At 38.6% G+C, this 26,589-nt stretch overlaps 1 protein-coding gene across 2 annotated transcripts in view; it reads left to right on the top strand.

The window, feature by feature from the left end:
* Window positions 1–2,892: 2,892 nt before the first annotated feature.
* zmiz1 (zinc finger MIZ-type containing 1) overlaps window positions 2,893–26,589 on the top strand; it is a 124,936-nt gene continuing 101,239 nt past the window's right edge. For both annotated transcript variants that reach the window (XM_023341109.1, XM_023341110.1), the window contains exon 1: window positions 2,893–3,109. The gene's annotated coding sequence lies outside the window, so the exon portion shown is untranslated. The remainder of the gene's footprint in view (window positions 3,110–26,589) is intronic.

Below are 26,589 nucleotides of genomic sequence, written 5' to 3' on the forward strand. Positions count from 1 at the left end.
CCTCACTTGTTTGAACCTCATCAATAATAATGTGTTGTTTTGTTTTTGTTTTGTTTTTTCCCCAAATTCTTCAGCAAAAATCTGAAATGTCTTGGCTTGAATTCGTAGTCAGGCATCCAGTCTCTCACCTCAGTGAAACTGGATGGAGAGCATCTGTGAACATCTGAGCCTCGGTCTCAATTTTTTTGCAACATCTAACCGGTTTCTATTCTGGCTTCTAAACCACGAATTCTTTTCCTTCCCTGTCACAATTATCTACTCCTTTGTGTTGGTCTATTTCATAAGAACCTAATAAAAAAACACAGAATTCTGTGTTGATTACATGAAAAAGTTTGAAACACCATACTTTCAGTTTAGTGACTTTAAAATGATGAAAATCTGTTTGCATTTACTTTTGCTTTTTACACACCTTTCAGACTTATTTATTATTCTAAAACTGTGTTGGGCAACTGAAAACAGATGAAAGGCTTCTCTTTTTTGTTTACTACTTTGATTTAGCTTTTTGTGCATCAGGGTAATCTGAATATAATGAGTCTGCTAAACATGCCATAATTAAATAGCATCAGCGCTGATCAAGATGCAACTTGTTCTTGTCTGGTGTCCCAATATTTAATTTGTTTCCCACAGATTCCAGTAATATCCAGTAATATAGCAGCCTTTTCTGTTTATGGCTCACCTTGCAACCATCATCTATTTAACCGGAGTGAGTTTTATTACAATTAACAGCTCAATAAAATTTTATGAGAGCTTTAGGCTCCAAGATAGCAAACCATGTGTAACAAATCAATTATAATTATTTTTTTGGATCTCAGTGAGCAGGAAAAGTACACCATAGCTAATTCATGTGCATGTTGGAAATCAATGCTTCCTGTCGCCTTTTAGCAGGACAAATGGCCCCTATTGTCCCAACCCATCACTCGCTCTAACTTTAGACAGCTGGGCTGGACGCACAAGACAGAAAGACAGAGAGGGGGTGGGTAGTTAGGGGGCATTCAATGATGACTTCTGGTACCGGAGCTTCTGCTCGCATCCAAACTTTCCGGAGAGTCAGCTACAACAAGCAGGGTGGTGTGTTCCTGACTTCTGACATGGCTGCTTACACGCAGGTCACCGTGGACAGCAGCAGGTCACTCAGAATGAGTGTGTGTGTGTGAGGGAGTCTGGAAGGATGCTGCTTGGCCCCAGTCATTGCTCCTTGACGTCAGAGCTCAGCCCAGCCTGCTCCTGTTCCTGCTGCTGCTGCTGATGCCTCTGCTGCTGCTGCTCCTCTCAAACATGTCTTTGTTATTCAGAGCTTTTCATCAGAGAGCGGTGACCTGCAAAACATGGATTCTGGAATGCAGCTGGATTTGCAGTAAGAAGTGTTCATTGCTGTTAATTACTTCCTTACATCTTGCATTTTAATTTATATAAGGGCGATGAACACACGCAGCACAATTACTACATGCATAAATCACTAATATCGTAAGGGTTTTATGGTTGAATTGCATTGGGATGATGTAGGAATAATATCAATGGGTTTAATGTTTTTATGCAGGGGTATAGTGCAATGAGGTTAAATATACATATTTCACATAAAAGTGATTTTTATATAGAAATGTTATGTTACAGCCTACACAGTAATAGATAAGACTGCTCACTTGACAGTTGTACATACTGGTTGAAAGCTGAGTGGAAGGAAAAACTGGTAGAAACATTAAGCAAGCTAGACAAATTCAGCTGTCTACCGCATAAGTGATTAAGCCAGAAAATAGCATTTCTTGGTTTTATAAATATTCTTATCTTTAGAGAGACAACATTTTTGGGGATTTTTTCCACTTTAAGCCATCGTCATCTAAATGAATAAAAAGCACTAGACTTTCCACTACTATTCTTGCGTACAACACTTAGTCCTTGTTTCTGTTTCACAAGTGACTCATCAAAAGGCATGCAATAGTTACCACTCATGTCCTGTAATCCATCTGTGTTTGATGGCTTTTGAAATAAAGTGATTTCAGCAGACCATAAAACTATTTAAATGTTTTTTTTTCTTCACAATCCTCTTCAGGCTGTGGTTATTCTGGTTGCTTGTGCTCCTTTTACCACCAATTTCTTCTTCCACTCCACTTTCCATTAATGAACTGGGAGGAATCCATTAGATAAGTTCATCAGGAAGGCCAGCGCTGTTCTGGGATGCCCCCCTCGAGCCAGTGGAGGTGGTGATAGACCTTTGGCAAACCCCCTCCAAAACAACGTAATTGTTGGATAATGTCCCCCACTCCATGCATAAAGCTGTTGTAGAACTAAAGTTCCTTCTGTGACTGGTGCATCCCAGGAATACATGGGAGCATCATCATAGATCCTTCCTTCTAGCAGCTGTTAAAGTTTAAAACCACCACTGTTCCCAACAAAGCTTAATAATTGTTCACATCCCTGCTGTTGTTTGCACTCTTTCTTAATTTCTTAAAATTGCTGCTTCTGTCTATGGATAAAATTGTACACTTTATTTTTAATAGATGTACAGCATTATTTCTCCTATGTCATAAATTTGCCCTTGCTGTGTAGGGTCTTTTTTGTTGTTGTTGTTTTTATATTTTTTATGAATGTGTATCGTAATGCATGCTTCCATTTACCTAGAGCTACACCTGCGTTTCTCCACTGCAGAACAGTAAAGAATTTTTTATTCTGTAGCTGTAATTATTTTAAATTAAGCTATAACATACGAGATGTACCTTCATAGAATCAGTGATTATTTGTTTATTTAGTCAAATATGTCCATGATGCAAAATCCATTTGATCCAGGAACCAGGTGCGCGGCAGTCCGCTCCGCTCCGGGTCCCTCCCTTTCCCCCTGACGGGCAACTGCGGGTAAAACAAGAAATCCGCCACACGTTTTGTCAGCAGCCACCGAGCTCCGGGTCCCTTCGGTAATAGAATAGCCGATGTAATTTGACACTTCAACTTACTGCTCTCTCTCCGAGTCTATTCAGTTACTCAGTCCCATTCTCAGCGGCCGTGTGTGTATGAGAGAGAGAGAGAGAGTGTGTGTGTGAGGAAGGGAAGATATCTGAAACAGATAATAAGAGACGAGAATTATTACCGAGGACTTTCTGCCCCAGATCGCACGCCGGTGAGTGGCTGCAAACTTAATGCTTTGCGGTGGGAGGGTTATATTTTGCTTTTAACGCGTGTGTGTTTCCACTTTGGCTCAGATTGTTTCTCCAACAATAGAGTGACCGCTTGAACTGGCTCTGAGGAGAGAGTCTGTTAGAATGAACCGCTGCTTGCTTTCTTAATAGCCGTGATTACTATTTACTACCAGGCTGCCTTCGGCTGAGAGGCAGGCTGTGCGTTTCGGTGAAGGAACAGATGCCCGCGTTGATCTCCGTAACAGCTCCAGAGGTTACGTTGTTGCAGCGTGCACGCTTTTTGCTCTCTCTATGCACGCTTGGGAACCGGACTTTGTATGTTTCAGATTTTTATTTGTATTTATTTATTTTTTGTTCTATTTAAGCTCCCGGCGTGCACAAAGCACATGGCTGCGGGGATGTGAGCCGCAGAGTAACAGTGGACACGGTCACTGCAGTGCAGATCACTCAGTGGATGTCATGTTTAAATGAGCGCCTCTGAACTTTGATAATACAAACACGTGTGATCTGGTAAATACAAAGCGGCTGCGGTTGTCTGGGCTACTGGATCATAATAGGAATTTGGCTTTTTACGAGTTTAATATAAAAAAAAGTAAAAATTGTGAATTTGGAGCCAATTGGATTTGAGTGGGGGAGCCGTCTCTTGTACACTGAGGTAATAAATAATCTACACATCTCTGTTCCAATTCATTTTTTAATGCAACTAATAGCGAGAGCAAGATAAGTCTTTTCAAAACTTTGAGTGTGAAATATGACTTTATTAGTCAACGGATTAGCACATATTTGAGGGGGCGATGTAGTAAATAAACTAATACTTGATTTAATTCCACTATTTAGTCTTTATCAGTACCATTATATCAACAAAATGGTGCAATTAACGTGAATAAAGTCCTGCTTTTCTACAAGGATTTTGTTGACATTTAATCCAAGAATACATTAAAAATGTAGCAGTCAGGAGATGGGTTAAAAGATGAAAATGTGAAACAACAGTGACATTAGTTAAACTTAACTTGTTATATTATTGACAAATGGACAACAGATCAAAGAGGCTGACAGAAGCCTGACATTCATTTTCGATGGCTTAACAGTAACGCTGAAGGAGCACCAGGAATTTCCAATAAGTTTTTGGTTGAGTTCTACAGGTGAGAAAAATCTCATGTACTCTGGAGTTTATGGATTATGGTTGAAAGACTGATGTTTTTTTTTCTTCCAAAGACAACAGCCAGGCCTGAGTTAAATAATCCATCTGGAGTTACCTTTCTTCAGATACAACAATGATTTTTTTTTCTTTTCTTTTTTGTCAAGGTGCATGTAATCAGTTGTACATACCAGCAAGTTGTGACCCAAAACCGACAAGTGTCTGCCAGGAAGGTACCGGGTTTTATGTTTTAGTGTCACAATGATCCCAAGCATGCTTCAAAATCACAGAAAATGTGACTGTAACGACGAGCTATCGTCACAATCTAAACAACTATGGCTAAAAAAGGCAAAATCAAGAAGCAAGAGGACCATAGACTCTCACCAAAGAAGAATAAATGCTGAAATTTTAACAAAACGTTGTTCAACAATATGTTGGTTTACATCTGTGCAAACTTATGATACAAGGATGCTGCAACTTTGCATCAAAGTTATGATACATTGCACACATGTATCATAAGTTTACATCTGGGCAAACTTATGATACAAGGATGCTGCAACTTTTTCTTACATTTATATTTGTTTTACCCAGAGGTGTGTAGACTTTTTTATATCCATTGTACATCTATCCAGGAAGCCAAAAAATAGACAGCTCTCCCTGTTCCACTTCCTAACTATTGTCAGCAGCAGAGCGGTAGGGACTGTGTGTTTTTGTCGTGCAGCCTATACTTTACTCCCGTTTCTAAAAAGTCCCACTTTCGGGAGCAGCTAGTTTTTTTCTTTTCTTCTTTTATTAAGATCTACTAAAGAGTTATTCCTATTGTTTTCTATTATGTTTGATATTTAAATGCTGGTTAAAAATGGTTGAAAACCCAAAATTCAGTTTCTCAGAAAGTGTAAATATTACATCAGACCAATAAAGACAAGAACTGTGAATACAGTAATGTTCTATTGTAGTCATGTTGTGACCAAAACAGTCATAAAGAAGACTGCTGATAGTTTTGCATTTACTGTATGTCTCTCAAAGGAAGGTAAGCCACTAAAAGTCATTGCTAAAGATATTGGTTGTTGATAAAGTTCTCTAAGCATATTGATAGAAAGTTAAGTGGAAGGAAAGAGTAATGGATAATAAGAACATTAAAATACACTATTAAAAAAAACTATGATTAATATGGAAATGCCAGTGTATTGAAAAGCATGCAATACTTTTCTTAGGACTTTATGTTCTGTCTAGCACTCACTTTCAACTTGATAAGACACTGGTCATAGTGACAGCATTGGAATGAATGGCTCAACAAATAATTTACTGATTGTGGAAACTTCACAACTTTGCAACCTGAACTATGTGAACAGCCACCTACTTTACCATTGACCTTTTATGACTTTCTCTCCTTGTGGAATCTTTGCTTTACTTTGATTCACGTGGCTGTGGTTATTCCTGTTGCTTGTGGGCCTTTTTCTCCTAATTTTTTTCCTTCCACTCAATTTTCCATCCACATGCTTGGATACAGCACGCTCCGAACAACTAGCCAAGCGTGCCAGTGGTGATGTGCTTGACAGCTGTCAACCCCATGATTGTGTAGGTCATAATATAACATTTATTTTTTTAAAAACTAAAAATGTGGGATTTTCATTGGCTAAAAGTTGTGTGGTGAATTGATTTGGTTTTTGTATTGAATTAGTGAAACAGTTTGTTTTAAAATGCAGCTTTTTGGGAATTACTGTATGCATGAGCAGTAAAGTTCTTGAATTTACATATTTTTTAATAATGAAGCTTTTGCCAAGGCTATAAAACCAACAGTGAAAGAAAATCTGACTATTTTTATTAATTGATAACTGGCATTAGTTTACTAGTAAAAAAAACAGTTGAAATTGAAGCTATTACCAGTTTTTTAGTAAGTGTGAGATTTTTATACAAAACCTAAAACGAACAAAAAAAGTTCCAATATTAGCAGAATTTCCCCTTGACGTGTGTAGCAGTAACAGCCAACGCCAGCCTCATGTACTTTCTGATCCTGCAGCGTTACCTGTTTGTTCTGCACAGCTTTGAAAAAGTCATGTAGGTAGAACATCTGCAGGAATACAAAATGTTAGTTATTTAGATTTTGGTCAGGCAATGATTGCCCTATTAATTTGAGATGTGAAGTTACTTGTGCACCTGGAGACACTTGATGGCAATGAAGAGATAAAACGCTGATTGAGGAAACTTAAAACTTCCAGCTGGTTTCATAAAACTTGACAGAGGGGAAGTTTTTATTTTTTTCCTTCCCCTTTCCCAACGCCTCTTACCCAGTCACCCCCACCTCCATGGGGCCCCTAGGTTGTGCTCCTGAATAACCACAGGGCAGACCCCACCAGGCTGACCTTCTTCTATTCAAGTCGAGGATGTTGAAACACCAGCCGTCAGACAAAAGACACATTGAAACGGAGATCTGCAACCCAGCACGTGTGTCTGGGGCTGCTGAAGTACACCATTTATTAACTCCCAGTTTCCCACTGACCAGTGAAAAGCATCAGCACATAAGCAGAGATGAACAAAACTGTGAAAAGAAAAACACAATAGGTGCAGATTAGTACTGATTAAATTTTGAATAAAATAAATAATAAAAAATGATTAAAGTTTGAATTTGGGTTCAAATCTTACGTATTGTAGAAACCAAAAGGGGGGGAATATTCTCCTTCCAGCTGGAAGGGATACAGAATGTTGATTGACAACAGCAACACGTTGGCTGGGCAGGATGGAGGTTTCTCTGCTCTCCGCCCCACCTGCCGGGGTGAGAGTAAAGGCGGAAGCTGGAAATGGCTGCACCACATGGGAAATTATTCAGCTCTCGGATCAGAGAGGACACACAAGAGGCCTCATTACCTCCATAAGCACTGCTGGCCAGCCTGCAAGGAAACCCAGAGCTCTACTGTGTGCAAACTAGAAACTTGGTATATTATCTATCTGATGCTCCTTTAGTGTGAAGATCTTCTAGAAACAGTGTATGGTTAATTTCTATCTGTTTCAGTCTGAACAGCGATTTTAAATCTGCAATCTTAGAGCAAAAATTAGAACTTGTCCCAAAGGTTTGCAGGAGAAGCCTCCTTCTTGAAAACGGTGTTTGAATAAGTAGCCGGTAAACACGGGCGTGAGTTTGCGGCATTATATTATGATGTTATTGAAACGACTCGGGAATACCTGCTTCTGTTCGAGGAGAATTCTCCGAAGGCGCTCTGTAGCAGGAACAGAGGTGACCTGACTGCTCATCCTTGGCGGTCAGAGGTTGTGGGAGGTTTGTGTAGGTTTCGCTCAAGGTTCTGCTCTGTGTTGTCTTTACTTAACGGAATAAATTCTTGGAATGAATCACCCTCTCAAAGAGCGAAGGGCAAGGGCACTGGAAAGTGTTTCACTGTGTCGTCCTGGCCCTTAAACTTTGAGGTTTCTCTTGTCAGGCTGCATTTAGATGCTACTGATTATGAGTTTAATATCGTTTTAGATTTTATGCTCTTTTGAAAACCTAAGATGCATTCAAAGCAATATTAAACCAGCTTTTAAATCTCTTTGTTTAAAATGCCTTCTCATGTACATTTCTACTCACTATTGGTGATAATCATGTTTGTGTAAAAATCATTTTTGTTGCCGTAACTGAACCAAAATGCCTATGATTGACGGTCTCTGTGACTGCGTTTGTCAGATTTTCTCTTTTGCAGCAAGACTTGTGTGACTCTCCATTGTGTAAGAGTCCTGTGGTGAGTTCCAGCTTGCGACCCCTTATGAATGGGTAACACTTTACCACAAATTGACCTTAACTTTCACACTTTCAGATTTAACTGAGAAAAGTCGTCTGAGTGACCATTGTTTTACATGAAGATAAATATGAGTTTATTAGAGCTGCAAATGAGCCATTTCTTTGTTTTGCATCATTTCATCATTTAAAATGTTACCAGCTATAGTTTGAGCTCAAGAGACAATTATCTTGGATTGTGGTATCATAGCACTATTTCAGTACTGAGTCTAAATTTTCCTTCCAGCTTTCAGCATTGGCTGTTCGTCATTACACCCTGTATTCCTCCTCTACATGCCAACTCTGAATTCCTCATGTGTGTGCTAGTGATGATTTGTGACGCTCCACCTCCATGACACGTGGCTGCAGGAATGTAGGATGAGCAGATATCTGTTATGAAGATAAAAAAAGGAGGGGGTTGGTGGAAGAGAACGGTCAGACTGTACCTGTCAGCCTCAGTGTTGACTGGTAATATGAAGCGTCTATTTTCAAAACACAGCTTAAGGAAAGGGAATCTGTATGTGGCTCCCTTGCTTGCGTGCGGGATGGAGATACAGAGCTGAGCGAGGGGATGGGAGAGGTGCCGGGAGTGACGCCAGACCACACATCATTTAATCATGTTAGAGTGTGCAACCACTCAGTGCATATTTTTGGTTGCATTGGTGATCGGAGTTGTTGTTGCACAAACTGTACTTGCACAAAAACAGAGGAAAGGAGGGGATTGACAGGGAAGTCTGATTAGTTTTGTTGTCATTGCCAAAATCTGAAAGTGTATGTTCAGGTAGATACTTGTTGCTAAAAACTGCTTCTGCTAAATGTTTTTGACCACTCACATGCTTAGTCTGTGATTAAATGAGCGTATATCAGTGCCGGATTTCTGTTCGTACTTTTGGCCTAATCCCCCTGTTGACTTGCATGCTAAGTACCAATGTGTTCTTTCTTTGCTCTTTTTAGGAAGCCCCTCTCAGCATAATCTCACTTAATCTAATCTACCCCCTTTATAATAGACTAGGAATTTATAGGAAAAGCTTTAGCGTAGATCCATACCAAACAGAACGATGTTACCTCTCGCCTCCCCATCCTCTCTGGCAAAGCCCTTGTGAAAATGCAAGTGACCTCTGTGGCCCTTGTTAGTCCCAACAATGGACTGGCGTCTTACAGCTGCAGCCGTGCTGGAGGGCAGGTTTTCTATAACACACATCTTCTGATTAATAGCTGTAAAAGGACTATTTCTGGTGTCATTTGTTTGTAAGTAAAATAAATTGAATTTTGTTTAAGGTTCTTTGGACTGGACATTATTTGCGATGGATGTAGTGGAGATAAAAGTGAGTGTTGATGTAAAAAAATCAAAACAAAGATCAATCATTTTAGATCGTTATCTGAAGCATAACCTGTACAATGTGAAATGCAAAACTGAAATATTTTAGGGGCAAAGAATATACAAAAACTAAAGTAATTTTGTTGTATGAATATGTACACCCTATATATTGTAAACATAATCATGTTCGAGGCTGTTTTTCTTGGAAGTGTTGCCTTAGGTGGAAGAAAATATTAATAATTCTAAATACCAGTCAGTGCTGGTACAACTTTAGGCTTCTGATAGAAAGATGAAGATGAGGATGAATATATGTCTGGATTTCACTGCAGTCTGATACAATTGGGATGTTTTTAAGAAACAATTATTCAATTTGGCAGTATGTCATTTTGAATTCTATCCAAAAAGAGTTATATTAGTTTAAACATGCTCACACTTAAGCAAAGACATTATTATTTTTTAAATAATAAAACCTGAGATTTTCTTTTAGAACATTATCAGTATAGACAGATAAATTGTGTAGAAACAAAGATAATTATAAAACATACTTTGATAAAGGTCAAATGTGGACTTTTGAGAAACTATTAGCTCTTCTAAATGTAGCGTCACTCAGAATAAATTTATATAACTGGAAAAAAAAGATTTATTCCCAAGCTTGAACCTTAAAAAACACATCTATTAGCCTCTAAAGAGGTTTTAATTATCTGTATACACACATTGGTCTCTTCGAGTTAGACAGTTTGAAAACAAATTAAATTCGCAGTCTGTAAAGCCTATGTGTTGTCGACTAATGGGAGGCTGTTGCTTTGCTTTTCGTGGTTTTATTTGTTAGCGGTTCGGCTTTTTCAGGACTTAGACACATGATCGCACAAAACAAGCTGAAGCTGTGATGCGGTGTTTTCTTTTGAAAGCGGATGAGAGAAAGCTTTGTTTTATCAACTTCATATCTATGTTAAAATGCAGTTAAAAATGGCTTATGTTCTGTTTACATGTTTTTTTTCTTGTTAGCAGCATTTTAGGATTTAAATTGGAGTTAGATTTAGAGTGCAACTTTGTGGGGGGGAAATAAAGAAGTGGATCCAATCTTTCAGCCATAATCCACGGTGGATTTAATTGGAGCTTTCAAGCCCCCCCAGCAGTCACGGGCTCATGCATGTTGAATGTGACATACTGTGAAAAACATACACAGATGATGACACAAGAGCATCGTTGCACTGTTAAGTGCAAATGAAAGGCTCTGAATCATAAATAACATCCGGCATCTCCGCAGTCCCATCTTTTATAAATTAAACAAGGTCCAACCGTGAAGGGTTGTCAGATTTGGCAGCATGTGATAGTGTTGCATATTCATCCCTGAAATTGCAGCACAGACTGCAAAACCAGCTGCTAATCTCAGAATTTTAAATCTTTAGAGATTTAATCCTGCCATTAGAAAATGGGTCCAACAGAAAGGCTCCTGAAGGCTCTAACCGATAACTCATGGTGTGTTGCGGGTCTTCTGGAGGTTTTCGTTAACTTTTTAGTGGAGAAGGATCCACACCTCTGAGTAATGATGGTGATTCTGAATAAGTGTTAGAGTTACATTCAACAGAGCCTGCGGGAGTCCATATCTCATTGTTTTCTGACAGAGAAAATTAACTGGGATTTACTAACACACAGGGAGCCTCTTTCACCCATTCTTTGGTGCTCTCAAAAAAAAGGTCTGAGGGTAATCTTTTTCCCAAGGACCCTTCCCCCAACCATCCTCTACTCTCCATTTCCAAATGTAAACTGTCAGATCCTTCGAAGTTTTCGGTCGAGATGTAAAGCACAGATTGATAAAAATCCCAGTAGCTTGCTCTATTTGCCAAGCATCTGCTGATGCATGAGAGATGATATTGTATCTAATTGCTAAGATTTAAACATCCAGTGCTGACTGTGGCCAATTCTGATTTCTCTGTCACTGTAATTAACTTTAACAAATATTGTGTCAAGTCTCCCGTTCATATTAGCAGTTTTGTCATCACATATTGTGAGCAAGGCAGGAGTTTTTGTAAAGTACTATTTTTTATTAAATCATACACAAAATCTTTGTGGAGCTGGCATTTTAAAGTTCTTTTGTGTGTCATATTTGTAATTAGCTTTACTTGCACAGTTAACATCAATAGCAGAATTTTTGCTACCATGTTCATAATTTTGATATTTTAGTTTTGTACTTTAGTTTGGACATTCAGTGTTCCATTTTCTGTATTAACTTCCTCAGAGTGTTACTGTCGGCCTCACCTGTAAGTGCTTAGAAATACTCCAAGTTAATGGTAAAAAATTACATTTTCGAATTTCCAACTTTCAGATATCTTGTTGCATCTGTTCTGTTACCTGAAGAACAGATCAGAGGTTTCCAAAAGGCGTACTTCAAGACCTTCTTCTTGAAGTACGTTCCTCTGCAGAACTCAAAGATATGCTCAGGGTGTAACTGAATCCATCAAATGAGATGTGTTAGAGGAGAGACACTTCTAAATCATGGTTCATCTGATATGCAACTATGGAATTATGGTGCAATTTTTTCACCATTTTCCACCAGCTTCCTGGATTGCCTTTTTTTACGCTTCTCTATCCTGTGGTAGAATGGAGCTAAAAAGCATAACAAAGTGCTTTGTTCAAAAAGTCATAAAAGGAATAATAATAATTATTTTGCTTCCTTTGTCTACTTACTGCAAAAGTCTTTGAAAATGGTTCAATTTTTGAATCCGTGCTGTTTAAATTAGACTGGCAGCTTAAAAAAAAGCAGCCAGAAATAGACTCAGACTGACCCTAACTAAGATACAACAAGTTGAAAGTTGAGAGCTTTGGCGTAATCATTGTGGTCATAATGTGTCAAACATCAAGCATGAATGGAAATCGAGCTCATTCTTCAACCAGACACTGGATATCTGTCAGATGTGCTACATTAATGCAAACACTCGTATTCTAGATGACTAGAGTGTAAACAGGCTGAGTCTTTATCCTGACAAGCTTGTCTGAGTGAGATTGTATCAGTGTTATTGATCGGCCACACGGGATCAAGGGAGATTTTGAAGCATAACAAGTAGAACCATTTTCATCTACGGGCATCAGTCTTCTTCCTCTATCATTTATGATGGTTATTTTTATTTTAAGCTACCATAAAATTACAGCTCAAATCATTGAGCTTAATAGATACACTCTAACATTACAGACACATAACCAACAGTTTTTAGCATTTTTTTCAGGAGTTGCCCAGGTCTGATAAAAACATGTTAAAGGCCTTCAAATAAGTTACTATGGAGAATTGGTGACCCCAAAATGCAACTTCTTGCTGCTGTTTGCTGACTTTTATGGAAGAGTAACAAGAAAACAGTAATTCTTGAGAAAAAGACATAAGAAATCTGTTTTAAAGTTTGCCCCATGCAGCTGCTCTGGTCACATGATACCAAAATTGAACTTTCTGCCCTATATGTGAAATGTTATGTGTGGGAAAACCAACCCTGCACATCAGCCTGAACACATCATTGCCCACAATGAAACATCATGGTGGCAGCATCATGTTGTGGGGATACATTGCTTCATTAGAGACAGGGAAGTAGGTCAGCAGGTTGAACGTTTTAATTATCGGTCTATAGATTTGGGTAAATTTGGGAAGTAGTTAGTTTTTAGTTAGTTTATCCTGACTTATGAACACCTAAGAGAAATTGGCTTTTGTGTCGCATCATATTTGTACCCTGGCAGAAACAGGAAGTCATGGATTACTAAAGAAAAGTTGCTTACGACAGTGATCAACTTCAGAGTATTTAAATTAAAAATGTTCTGGTGAATGAGATAATAGTAAAATACTAAAGGTTACTTTTATATGCTTTTCTTCACAGTACTGTTTAGTCTTAACCTACAAACTCAAAGCCAAATATTTTATATTTTTTTTCAATTTTTTAAAACAGAAAACCAGTAAAATTCTCTCCTCTTGGGATCATTGTAACTGCCGGCCCATAATTGAATTGTTTAGTGGGATTAAGTGTTTGACCAGATTTACTCTCCTCCTTGACCACATTGCACTGCTTTCCCTGCCACATGAAGAAAAGGGAAAAGGGGGAAAAACCCTTTTACTGATGATAATGTGTAGACAGCAGTGACACTCCACCCACAATCTGCGTGTCAGCTTACACCATACCCTCATGCTAACACAGTGTCTGTGTGTGGTTGGTTAGCCAGGTGCAGGCCGCAAGCTGAGGCCAGTACATGAACATGGCAGCTTTGGGCACTGGAAGAAAGACAATCTGTCACCACTGAAAATCACTGAATACATCTCTCTTAAATATTTGTGCAATTATTCATCTTCTGTTTTGCTTTTTTCCCTCTTTAAAACATACAAATAAAGCTACTGACACTGATCTGGCCTCACATGTTCATGTTTCCTTTATTGATTTTTTTTTTTTTATCAGAATTGATTTACACATCTATTTTTGCTATCTCAGATTTTCCTGTATTATAATCTGATGTAAAGTAGTGATGGGAAGCTGAGCCTTTTTCTAAAGTTGGTGTGTAGTGAGATCTTTTGATACTAAAACTCCCTCATATGTACTGTGAAAGCGGAGCCTGTCTTGTGAAGTGCTATCTCGTGCCTGCATCAGTTTAGGATGTGAAAAATTAAGGTAACTCTTATCTTCACGTACAAAAACTGGCACTACTGCTTCAACTACTCAGAGGATTTATTAAGGCTGTTTCACACCTGAAAGTCCGATAGAGTGGGTACAATTGGGGACCAAAATTGCAACATTTGTTACATTTTCAGCTGATACGGTTTGCGTTCACTCCACCATGTCAAACGAACCAAATCCTTTGAAAACCTGTCACCCTGTCAGTTCTGCTACATGGAACTAATTCATTTTGTGAGGCGTCACTGTGCACATTTACATCTCCATACAACTTATACTGTTGCTTCCAAAAAACGTGACCTATAGCCATGCATGCCATTGTCACAAGGTTGACTTTAAATAACTCGTCTATAAACATGTTGCGTCTGTTTCCATGTGTCAATAATTTTTTATTTTTTGGGAGGGTCGTTCTGTCCTCTTCAGCGGCTTCAGAAAGTAAACAGAATCCCTGCTGAGGAGACAAAAGACTCTATTTTCCACAATCATGGTAATCACAGATATAATAACTGCAACTTCTTCTGATGATGAATGCTAATTAATTGGCCGGCGCTGCCTGGTGTAAACAGACAGTGAGGCGCATATGCAGACTGGCTTCACACAACTATTTATAGTTGCAGATTGCATAAGCTTGTTTCTAACAACAGGGTGTTCTCGCTTTGGCGGCATCAAACAGAGAAATGCTGCGACTGACCAGATTAGCGTTGCACGACACACATATATCACAGGCAAACGGTGTGTGTGCGCGGCCCGACGGGTCCTACGGCTTAGAGATTGTTGACGGTAGACGCTATTTTTGACCATCTGCTCTAAAAGGAGGGCATGTTTGAGTCACAGACGCTGTGGTGTTGGCATGGGAAGGGAGGGAGGGAGACAGAGGGCTCACCCGAAGGCACAGCATCCTTCGTGTCACCATGCATGTGCGCAGTGTGTTCCTGGTTTAATATGTGTTTTACATTACCATAAATGAAGGCAGAAGTGGTTACTGTACTCCCTCTTCACACCTTGCTATTGATAACTTATGGGGCAAACAGAGTTGAAGACAAATTTGATATGCTACATCGCCATCACATTATTAAATACTCATCTTATCTGGTTCAGTTTTGTTTTTTCTATATTTACTTAGGTGTTCTACAACTTTTGTGCTTATAAGTAGCCTGTGCAATTTTTTTTCTCTGTACTATGTATGTGAAGAAGGTGTTTTCTGTTCAGTAGTGGTGGTTTTTGATATATACAATGTGGCTCACCACCCAGGGTAGCATATGAAGTGTCTTAGCTCTTTCTTCTGTTCCATTGGTAGTATATCATATTTTGTTATGGTTTATCTCCCATTGTATTCATTAAGTTTTATTAGTTGGTCATCTTCCTTCAGTTTCCAAGATCTGTTTCCACCTGATACTCCCCTGATTAGCCACACCTGATTCTCATGCCACTCATCAACTCTCCCAGTAGTTAAAATGTTTCTGTTTCCTCACCTCACGGCCAGATTGTCTGTTCATCAATGTCCATTTTACCCAGAAGAAAAGTGCATCTCAAATTCCGTCCACTGTATGGTTTTCTTTTATTTGAGTCATTAACTAATGCTTTTTTGTTTTTGTTTTTCTTCTCCCCCCCAAACCAGTAATCTCTTTTTGTTTATTTTACTTTTATTTCTTTCTCAGCTCAAAGTAAGATTGAATGATAACAAAAAATAGGACTCAAAACATCCGCATACCAGAGATTAATCAAAGAATACTGTTAGGTATTGAACTATTTTCAAAAATGCATTTCAAAGCTTGAAGTAGCTCTGTGATTCAGTTGGTTGCTTGTAATGTTGACCTGAAGCTTTGAACTATTTCTAATCTTAACCCAAAAAAGTATGAGTGACCACCTAAGCTTTTTTCAAAAACATTCACAATCTAGTCCTTTCATAATTGTTAGAAGGCTGGGCACACAATCTGTGTGCTTAAACAGACTTTACCTCCAACATTTAAAATGCTAGTTAACAAAACCTTTCAACACTTTTGACAAAATGTTCACTTTAGACATCTACATCAAAAACAAAAACAAAAGTAAAAGATAAGCATCTCCTGCTCTTTTTGGAGGATTTGGGAACAAAATTGTTGGGTTTATATGGTCAGAACATTTGAACACAGTATAAAGAAGTTGGTTATACTGGTTTTGCCCCAAGAATTGCACATCCACTTATAGGAGGTAATTAACTCATTTCCCTTTGCGGTAATGTGTTTACTTTGTTTTCTCTGAGGACTACTTTCTGCTGACAGAGCTAGAAAAACATCAAGTAACTACTACAATCTGGCAGATGACTAGCTTAAAGCTATGAAGGGGATAACTTTACACCCTGTATTTTGAGTCGGACTGCAACTTTTCTCAAGGACAACTTTCTGATATCCGGAGGATAATTTTGTTATTTTTGGCTGCACTTCAGAAAACCTTACAGAATACAAGAGAGGCCTTACTGTTTAAGATAATCTGTTGTTTATCTTATTATCTTGTGACTAGTAAATATATACTGTAGAAGTAATAGGTTAACTCTGTCATTATCTTGATAACATTGTGTTTTCTCTAGCTAAGAATTTCATATATTCAGGTATTTCTACCTGAAATAGAAATACCTACCTCACAGGAGGTGCTTCCTGTGATTGTTGAACTTTTCTTCCTTACGTATGATTACTGCAACAACACTCTGTGTTTCCAGTTTTTTTAGTATTTAAAACCGGAAAGAATTTGGAGAACAGAATAATAAAAACAAAAATAGAGACCATCCTGTTGGTGACTGACTGGAGCTTAAAATGTCTCAACAGAGACACTCCGGCCAATAGTCTTTCATGAGTAAGTCGTCTGTTGCAGATCTTCTCTGTGTCTTTATGGTGATATATTAGACTTCAGGCTAATTGATGCTACAAGTATTTTAAGAGGCATTACATTATGTTTTGTTCCATTCAGATGGGATGAAAAACAGCAAGTTGGGCAACTTGGGAGACTTTACGTCTGTAAAATAATACACAAAAACCCATTTTTAGACAAATGTGAGACATGTTATGTTTCCTGTGATTGTTGAACTTTTCTTCCTTACGTACAGTTACTGCAGAAACACTCTGTGGTTGTTCATGACTATTTTCTTATTTTTTTTGGCACCAGTTAATGTCAAGGAGCAAATTGAAAAAGCAAATTACTGCGGGCTGCATATCCTGCTTCATCTTTGTGTGCCCTTACTCGAGGAAGAGGGAGGTGGAGAGGATCATGTGAGCTGTAATTATATTTATGTTGGGACCCATTCAATCTGTCACAGTAAATTTTGCCTGACTTGTCATATTGTAAATCATTACATTGGATTAAATGCTGTTTAAAAGAGGCAGAGAGGTGATTTCTTTTTTTTAAACCCTCTCTGATGTACTATTGAAAAGCCGGTTATACATGATCTCAGCTCTTCTAGTGTTTTTTGGGGTGTTTTCTATAAATTCTAAATGGGAGGAGAATGGACAGTGCTGGCAATGTTTTCTTTGAAATGAAAATTTCCTGAAGTGGAAAGAAAGCATTTGTGTTTTACAAGCTGTCCTCTGGTTCTTGTTTTCTTATTTTTTTAGAGGAGAATCAATGACTGGGATGAGAAGTGCTGCAAAGTTTGACTCTTCCTTTTTTTTTTTTGTCAAGTGGCTTCATTCAAAGTGAGAAAAAGGGAAAAAGCAGCTCGATTCAACTCAATCATCTTGTCAGTGCAGAAGCAGAAGACTGATGAAAGACTAATCGCTCCTGTCTGCTTGTCGTGCCGCGGACATCCGAACTCAGATGGTGATGGCTTGCAGACTTGCTTGTGGCAGCATTTCGCTGACACAATATTATTCATAAATATGCTTAATGATTAGTTCAGTCCTGCGTTCATTTGTGAGTGGCATGAATTGTTACTCTCAAATCACCAAAATGATTATTTCAGAATAAATGGACTCTGCTGCCGCTCAGCAACTCGACAACAAGAACATTATTAAGGTTTCATATTATTCTTCCCTCACGATGTTCAGCAGTTAAATGAACTCATAGCAACTTGTTGTCATAAGTGCTTCCCAGAGTGCAGGGACTGGCTTTATTTGTCTAGGAAATCGACTGTTTGGAGAAGCCCTGAATGTTGCATCCCTTGATTTGTTTGTGAATTACATCTACCCAAATACAGCCGGAGAGATTTGCCTAATGTTCTCTGCAGCAAAATCTTTGTCATTGATGATGCAGTCTGTACCTGCAGAGCACACAGGTACATCTCAGTAAATCAGAATATCATTGTATATTGAAAAGGTAATTTATTGTCAACAACTCAATTCAAATAGTGAAACATTACAAATATAGATTCATTACACAAAAAGTGAAATATTTCTTTTCATGATGGCTTTTATATAGAAGATTGTAATATAGTGCATTTTTTAAACAGAGAATTTTTTATCTACAAAAAAGTAGTAGTGGCTTCTCTTCTACTGTCCCAAAACTATTGGATGATCAACAGATCCAAATAAGAGCTGATCATAGTTTAAAAGTTTAAACCTACATGCTGGCTTTGGATTTAAATGGAGCTTGACATCTTAACTTTTTACTATCTTCATTGCTACAAATGTTGTTAGTTTTATAATGCTTGCTAGGCAGTACATTGGCGCAGAATGTTTTATAAATTGCTTCATAATTATAGTGAACGTTGACATGTCTGACCTACACAAACGTGGGCAAGATTTCTAAACAAAGGAAGGTAAGCCACAGACTCTCATTGCTAAAGAAGCTGTTTAGAGAGTTCCTTATGTCAGCATGTTGATGGAAAGTTTAGTGGAGGAAAAATTATTTTTAAAAAGCTGTAATGCCTTAAATAGCAACACTTGGAAAATATCACTTTTGTGTTGATAAATATCATACACAAACTTTATTTAAAAAAAATGACTTTTTAGTAAAATTGTGATTTATTGAAATGTGCCTGTAATATTCTGTACCTGTAATAATATTTTTTATATTAATACTCTACAGAAAGCATGAATTATTTGCATCACCACTTTTGTTTTTAATGGAAAGTGTTTTGTGTAGTAAACACCATGGACAACAAATGAAAAATTAATAAGCAATGTATTTTAGAGATGTAGTTCACAGTGTATGCAGCACGATGCTCATTTTGGAATGATCATCAACTTTCTATTCTTATAGCGTCGCTGTTCAGCCCCTCAGAGTGGATTTTTATTCATCTCCTCTGTTTGAATTGTCATGTTAATTTATCCTATGAGTCTCGCCACATTGTGAAATTATAAGGACAATGAGCCCTGAAAAGCCAAGAAGGGGGATATTGAAGGGGAGAAGCGAACACTTTGCTGAACTCCCAAAGCTTCTGTTTTAATATTTAGCTCCTGTCAGTTAAAATCAAAAAAGTTCCACACTTTCCCCTAAAGCTCGCAGAAAAAGAGCGGGGAAGCTGCTTCACGGGTGAAAGCCCTCGTGCATGAATATTTAATGGTTGCATTTTAACCAGAGTCATAAAATCCGAATGGATGTGGGTGAACAGAGAGAGCGTGCAAAGGAGGCTGCGTATGTTTCTTCACAGCCCAAACAGGGTGCCTGAAAGTCATGTAACTCTTTTTCTGGCAACACGGCGAATTAAATATGCGGATGATGTCGGGCTAATTTAAAGCCCCGACCACACTTAACAATGTGATTCAGCCTGTTTTTGCAAGGGAAGCAGCTTGTTCTTACAGCAAGATGAAGAAATCTGGGAACTAAATTGAAAGTGGTCCATTTTGACACTTCCTCAATGCACTCATGAAAGTGGATTTGATATACTTAATCCATTTGGCCAAGTTGACCAGATTCAGGGGTAACATTTATTCAATACTCATCTCTTTTAGGCTAATAGGCTTTGAGTCTCACAAAAGAGAGAGGAAAAAAACCCTGCAGATAGCCGTGTGTATTAAAATTGCAGCTTCTTCTTCCATTCTTGTCATGCATTTTTAAAATTCTGTTTAGCCCTCCACTGAGCCAGACCCGCAGCAGAGAGACACCAAGCTGATTGTTAACTTTGATAAAGCTCTGAGTTTGTGTGCAGCAGCAGGGCTGTTTTGTATGTAAGCTTTATTTTCACAGAGGTAATCGTTTGTCATCCTATATTGAATCAACTTAAATGGACTCATAAATCGCAATCACTTAACTCAGCTCCACTATTATGTTTAATCTTGCTTTGTGCAAAAAGGTCAGCCGGCGTGTGGGTCGGGTTCCGGCTGCACAGATAATTCAGCCGCCCTTTTTATGGCTCTCTCTCTTGTAAAGCACCGGAAAAATCAGCAGCAAGGCAAACTAGTCGTATGGGGCTTAATGGCAGCAGCACAGGATACACAGCAGCTACTGTTTATGTTTTCTCTCCTTGGATATTCTTAATGCAGTGTTTTGAGGTGTGCGTGTGTGTGTGTGTGTGTGTGTGTGTGTGTGTGTGTGTGTATAGTTGGCAGCCTGTAGATAAGCTACAGTGGATGCCCTTATGGGAAACACAATAAAAGGCTTTCCCCTCCTGAAAGGTCCAAAGTGCAGTTGTCCACTCTGTGCAGCAACAGTGGAGCGATTGTGCAAATGGAGCCGTGAGTGGCGCTGGCAATACTGGCAAACCAGCTTATCGTTGATGGGTGGGGGTAGAGGGAGTGTACCGTGAAGGGGTGGAGCTGTGATGGTGGTGGGGTAATAAGTGGTTATAGTGTTTATCTCTTTTTATTGAGTGCCACCAACCTATGAGTCCATGCATTTTCGTCACATATTTATTTTTCCATGTCCAGGTGTGTTTATGTCAGTGACGAGTGTAACAAAATCACGATGCATGGAGAACGCAAAAACGGTGTTACTGCACGTTTCAGTAATTTACATTTCTGAAACCTGTTGTAAGACCCATGTGATTAAAGTGTAGGTCTGGCATGAATTACAGAAAGTATCGTAGGTAGTCAAAAACATGCAATATTGGAGATTGTGATGGAACTTTTTAAATTTTAATTGCTTAAAGCTTTTTAAGCATGCTACTTAAAAGCAGAATTCTTCCAAGGGTTTAGAATGAGAATATCAAGGCCTTATTTTGTCCCCACAAAGCATTTTTCAATAAAATAAAACATATTTTATAAAGAATATCAAAATGTCTGTGGAACAGCCAGTAAATGAATGTAAATTTAAAATGTAACTAAGTGTAATTTTAGAGCAGTTACGGAATATCTGGACACATTTAGAATTTTAAAAGGTGTAAAACTGAGATTTTTAAATGTTGGACCTAATTAGTTTTTAAGATCCTACACAAACCCAGCATGCTTAAAACCTCACCGTAGTTCTAAAAGATCCAAGCTATAAAATGCTAGAACCTTTTTTAGTATTTTAAGCTTTGAGTAACTGGCAGATGCTGAAATTTCACTGGAAATGTGGAATATTCCTTTAACTCCCCTACCTGGAATAGCACTGAGCAGATGTCAAATGGCTCTAACCAGGTAGGTTTGCTGGATAAGCCTGTTGATGACTATCAAAGTGTCAATATTTACATGACTTTGCCTATCTTGGTAACACATTTACTAATGTCTCTGTTTCTCGGTGTTAACGCTGCTTAGGAAGCACCAAAACACTCTCCGCTCCTGTCTCATGCAGATACGACAGGGAATTTTTTTTTTTTTTTTTTTATCAAGCAGTTTGTTTGTTGGTAGCAGATTTCTTCCCCCCTCGTCTCAGAGCTGTTTGAGGTGTTGGAGGAATGTGTTGTGTGCTCAGATAGTTTACTCACTTGCAAGATAATCTGTAGTGCTTTCACTGCATTTCCTTTGGGACACAACACTCAGAAAAAAAAAGGAAGTCTCAAGGTGCCTATGTTAGCGCTTTAGATGTGACTCTGGGTTGGTAAATATTTAGAGAGCAAACATTTTGATACCAGCAGGGATTATAGTTGGGGGAAACATGATTTTTTTTTTCTTAGAATGGAAATGTCAGCATATTGCACTGCGTAAGGCTACAGTTTTTGTTTTAACAGAAAAACTATGCATCCGGCATTTGAAAACCTACGAATCTCACTGAGGATGTGAGATTGTGTGTTTCCAAGTCCGGCTCATCCAGATCCTTCCCCTGAAACTCATTCAGTTTTGTTCTTAGAAAGCGTCCCATTCATCAGCGGGGATTGTAGCCGCCCACAAACAACCAACGTATTTGTTCTGCTTCTTCACCTTGTTGGCTTTGCATGGCAGCAGGTGCCAAAGGTGGATGTTAAACATGTCAAGTGCTATCTGCCTCATTTACTTGGCCGCTGAATATTCATGAGCCTTTCTGCCGGTGTCAGCTTTCCAGACAACCGGCGGCGGCCTCCAGAGTCATCAACCAGGCTCGAACCTTTGACATGCTACTGCCGCCATCCTTCCCGGAGTTCTCTACACAAGACATATTTATTTGTTTTCAGAACAAGATGGTGATTTTTCCTGAAAATGACAATTGCTTCCTGTTCTAATCTGTGTCCCGTGCATGAGGACCTACACTGTATAGCTGCAATCACCAATTATTTTAGTTATTGGTTACTCTAACAATTAATTGATTAATTAGATAAAAAAAAAGTCAGGTCCTGACACTGATACGTTGCATGTAAGATGCAAATGGATAAATAATGCAATACCTTTTTTAAATAAGAAAATAAGCATTTTATAGCCTAAAATTCAGCAACATAGCATTTGTTTAGTGTACGCTTGATTATTTGTAGCAAAATGTGTATCTGCATCTAAAAAATACTTCTGACATCAATATGTCAAAAGCTCAAACCAATTGGTATAGTGTATGACTGATCTGTTAACAATTTTTTAATTAACTAATTAGCAACTGGATAGCAAAAAAGTGCCTAATAGGAGATTTTGCAATAGAATGTGAAGGAGGTGAAGCTAAAACTTTGCTACTTGAGGACTTCTGGATAGAACATTATTAAAAACAAAGGATTTTTTGAGCCTAATTTCTGCTCCGAGTATGTTGTTCTTTCAACAAATTGCCTTTTTTGAAGTCTGTGTGGTCCAGTTAATGATGACATGATTACAAAATCATCTGGCGATTATTTCGATAACCAATTCACCACGATTAATCGATTAATGGCTTCGTCCCGACGACACTGCTTCTGCAGAACAGACAGAAGATGAAGAAGTTGGAGAAGGCGAGTAGCCACAACCCGTGTGCTGCTTTCATGCCCGTTTACTCCCCGTAACACCTCCAGGGCTCCGCTCTGACCTCCGTGCGGATCTCGCGCCCCTCTTTACTCTCGTTCGTGCGTCTCTCACCGCTCCGAGGAGACCGCACCGAATTCCTTGTGCATTACAAGAGCTTTGAGGAGACACCCCCACCTCCTTACAGCCTCACCCCACACACACACACACACACACCACCCCAGTTGCAGCTTGGTCTCGTCTAGACTGCCGTGACTCTTGTTTGGCAGCTCCGCTGAGCTGCGGTGAGGGGGTCAGGCTGTTTAAGCAAGGCAGCAGAGGCTTCAGTGGTTGTCTCATTAAATATATGTTTCCTGTTAACATGAAAAGCTCTTGCTCTTTGTTGTTTCTTCCCTCAGATGAAAGGCACCCTCTACAGGCTGCCCACTGCCAGACGTCAGCTTGCTGACATGTTTATTGCTGTAAATTAGTCATTTGCATGATGTTGCAATGAACTTGGAGCGCTGTTAGAGGCGGCTTTAAGATTCTTTACATAAATAAAAAAAAACCTCTAACCCAAATGTGATAATGTCAAGTTTAGTTTACAGAAAAAGCCAAAATTTTTAATTTTGGCCAACACACCTCTTAATTTTGCCAAAGTCCATTAAACAGCGCCGGGATCCCAGGGAAATGTGTTTCTTTTTAGACTACAGTAAGGAATGTTGTGGTGAAACAAGCATTTAGGACTCTGGGGTCTAGTTTCAAGGTGAAACGTGAAGCAATAGTATTGAGTGTGAAGAAGACGCGACTGTCAGCGTTTACAAACATCAGGGCACAAAATAATTTAATTCAATTATATTTTCAAGTATGCTGATATTAGTTGATGCTTTATCATAGTAGTTTTGTTTCATTTGCTCATGGTAATTGCCCATACCTAACTTCAAAAGAAAAAATATTTGATTATTGTTTTGATTAAGTAGATTGTTACTTTCCCTGGGTCAAACCAGTTTCACACCCATGCACTTAAATAATTTATCATCAGTATGTTTTGCTTTTCAGTTGCGTTTTTATGAAGGTAAATATTCTAAGGTCACCTATAATTACTTTACTTGTGTATTGTTTTTGAAAAAATAAAATATTTTACTCTATTTCCACTGATTGGACCACTTTAACTCTCTTAAAAATGACAAATTATGAGCTATAGTTAAACCAAATTCACTCTTGGTAACCTCTTCAAGGAGATTACATTCAGTTGAGTCATATCCACATCCTGTACAGAAAGACATGAGACGAGTTGTGCCAAAAGAGGTATGAAACGTCTTCCAGACAGGTATGAATTAATGCATAGTCAGTATAAAACGTTCTGTGGCAGGCGGCTCCTTTTCCTATCCAAGTTTAACATGGGTGTATCACAGAACCACTTCAAAAAAGTGTCTCAATTTTTCCCCAAGTTAAAACCAGCTGAGTGAATGTACTATGTGGGTCTTGATTAGGCTGGGGAAACAGCCTGAAGGTTGTAAATCTTGATACATAAGTATCTAGCTTCAGCACGGCGAATTTCATCTCTTGTCATCTCCCCGTTGATTAGTATTGATTTGACAGACTGAATTGGTCTCTTGGGTGGAAGTTGCATCAAATAATCCTGCTTTCTTCTGCCCAAATCCATTACGAGAGCTAGAGAAGGATTGCATCAGTGGCTTTCTGGCCACACAACAGTGAGCTGAATGTTTCCTGCAGGCATGCGAATAATAATGTTTTTCTTGCCTCACCGTTTTACCTCTTAATGAGAGAGGGAGTAAGTTGACCTAAAGAATTTTATTTGAGAAACATAGCTAAGGGGAGTCTCTTTTTCACTTGGTCGGCTTATATGAAAAGAGCTGCACCTGTGCTTCGTATAGACATGACGCTTTCCACAGTCAAAAAAAAAGAAGAAAAAAACTAAACGTGGAAAGCAGTGCTGCTTGGACAAATCCCCCCACTGTCCATGGATGACACGGTCTGCTGTGCTTCTGCTGCCACCGTCGCCGCCACGCCGCTGCTTGGCTTGAATGCAAATGATGAAATGGAAAAGTTCCGGTGCAGTGAACACTTGCATGAAGACCGTAATTGGAGACTGCTACCAAAGAACTCCAAACAATTTTCTTTCATTAGGACTCCACACAGAGACAAAGCCACCAAGTTTGATTGTTAACTGCTGCTTCCCACATGTCTGCTGTACGACAAAGAAGTGGGGTCTTATTCAGACAGAAGGCAGCACGAGAAGATGAGAGGCGATGATTTGAATAAGCATATCTGTTTTTAATATAACAAAAAAAAAAGAAAATACAATGTGTTATCTTGTTCTGTCTAAATCTCACGTTTTGCTGCCAGGTCACATTAAAAACAGAAGTACATGTCGACATGTCAGTAAAAATACACCCTGACATTCTCTTTATTTATTTATAAGACCAGAGCTTCTTGTATTGGATGATTGAGAGATTACAGAGTACCTGGGATCACAGTCTGCGTGTTGCTCTGTTGTCCAATTTGCAAGGAGGCGTTTGAGGCTCACGGTTGCCTTGTTTAATTGAAGCAGGACCTCATCTTGGTGGATTTTTAAGCCATTTCAAGTCTGAGTTGACACCAGAGAGTCAGAGTGTCTTTGGAAAGCAGATAAATGATTGATAAGAGAAGCAAAGCTGCTTCAAATCCTGCTCTGAGGACATGAATAATGAAGGACACTTTGAGCTCCTTCACTGGCATATGGGGAGGCAAGAGATTTCATTTATCCTTATAGTTTTTTGTCCCCCCTCTGTTATTATTTTTGTAAGTATGTTGTTTGTTTGATTCATTGTTTGCATTTACGCAGGTACATTGTTTAAATTATTCCATGTTGTAAGGCTTTTGTCTGTAGAATTTTAAGAATTCATTTTTAGCAATAACTTTTATTTAAACTACAAGATTGTTCAGAAAGTTCACCGAAAATTATTCAGATTTGTCAGATATGTCGGTCTTGGCTGTATTTGCTGCTTAATTCCTAAACTAAGTTTCAAAGATCGTTTTAATGTATTCCGTTGGAGAAAAAAAATCTAATTGGATTATAGATAATATGATAACAATTCATAAAAGCATCAAATATAACAACATTATATTACAAAATAATAAAATGTGTTGAATATTTAAATTCTAATGAAATATATTTATTCTGTGTTAGTGCTATCATTATTCTTATATTGTTTGGAAGTTTTCAGCATGAACTGCCTGTTAACTGTCATTCCACTGTATCTCAATTGGATGTAGGTCCAGACTTTGACTAGGCCCCTCTAATACCTTCGCCATTTTTTCCTTCAGCCACTCAAAGGAGGTGGGTGGTGTGCTTTGAATCATTGTTAAGCTGCACACCTTAAGTGTGCTTGACCCTTAGGGTCATGAATTGATGTCCGGACACTTTTCTTGACCTTTTCTGCTTGAGAGCAGAATTCA

The sequence above is a fragment of the Xiphophorus maculatus genome, chromosome 10 (assembly GCF_002775205.1).
Source record: "Xiphophorus maculatus strain JP 163 A chromosome 10, X_maculatus-5.0-male, whole genome shotgun sequence".
In the NCBI taxonomy this organism is placed as follows: Eukaryota; Metazoa; Chordata; class Actinopteri; order Cyprinodontiformes; family Poeciliidae; genus Xiphophorus; species Xiphophorus maculatus.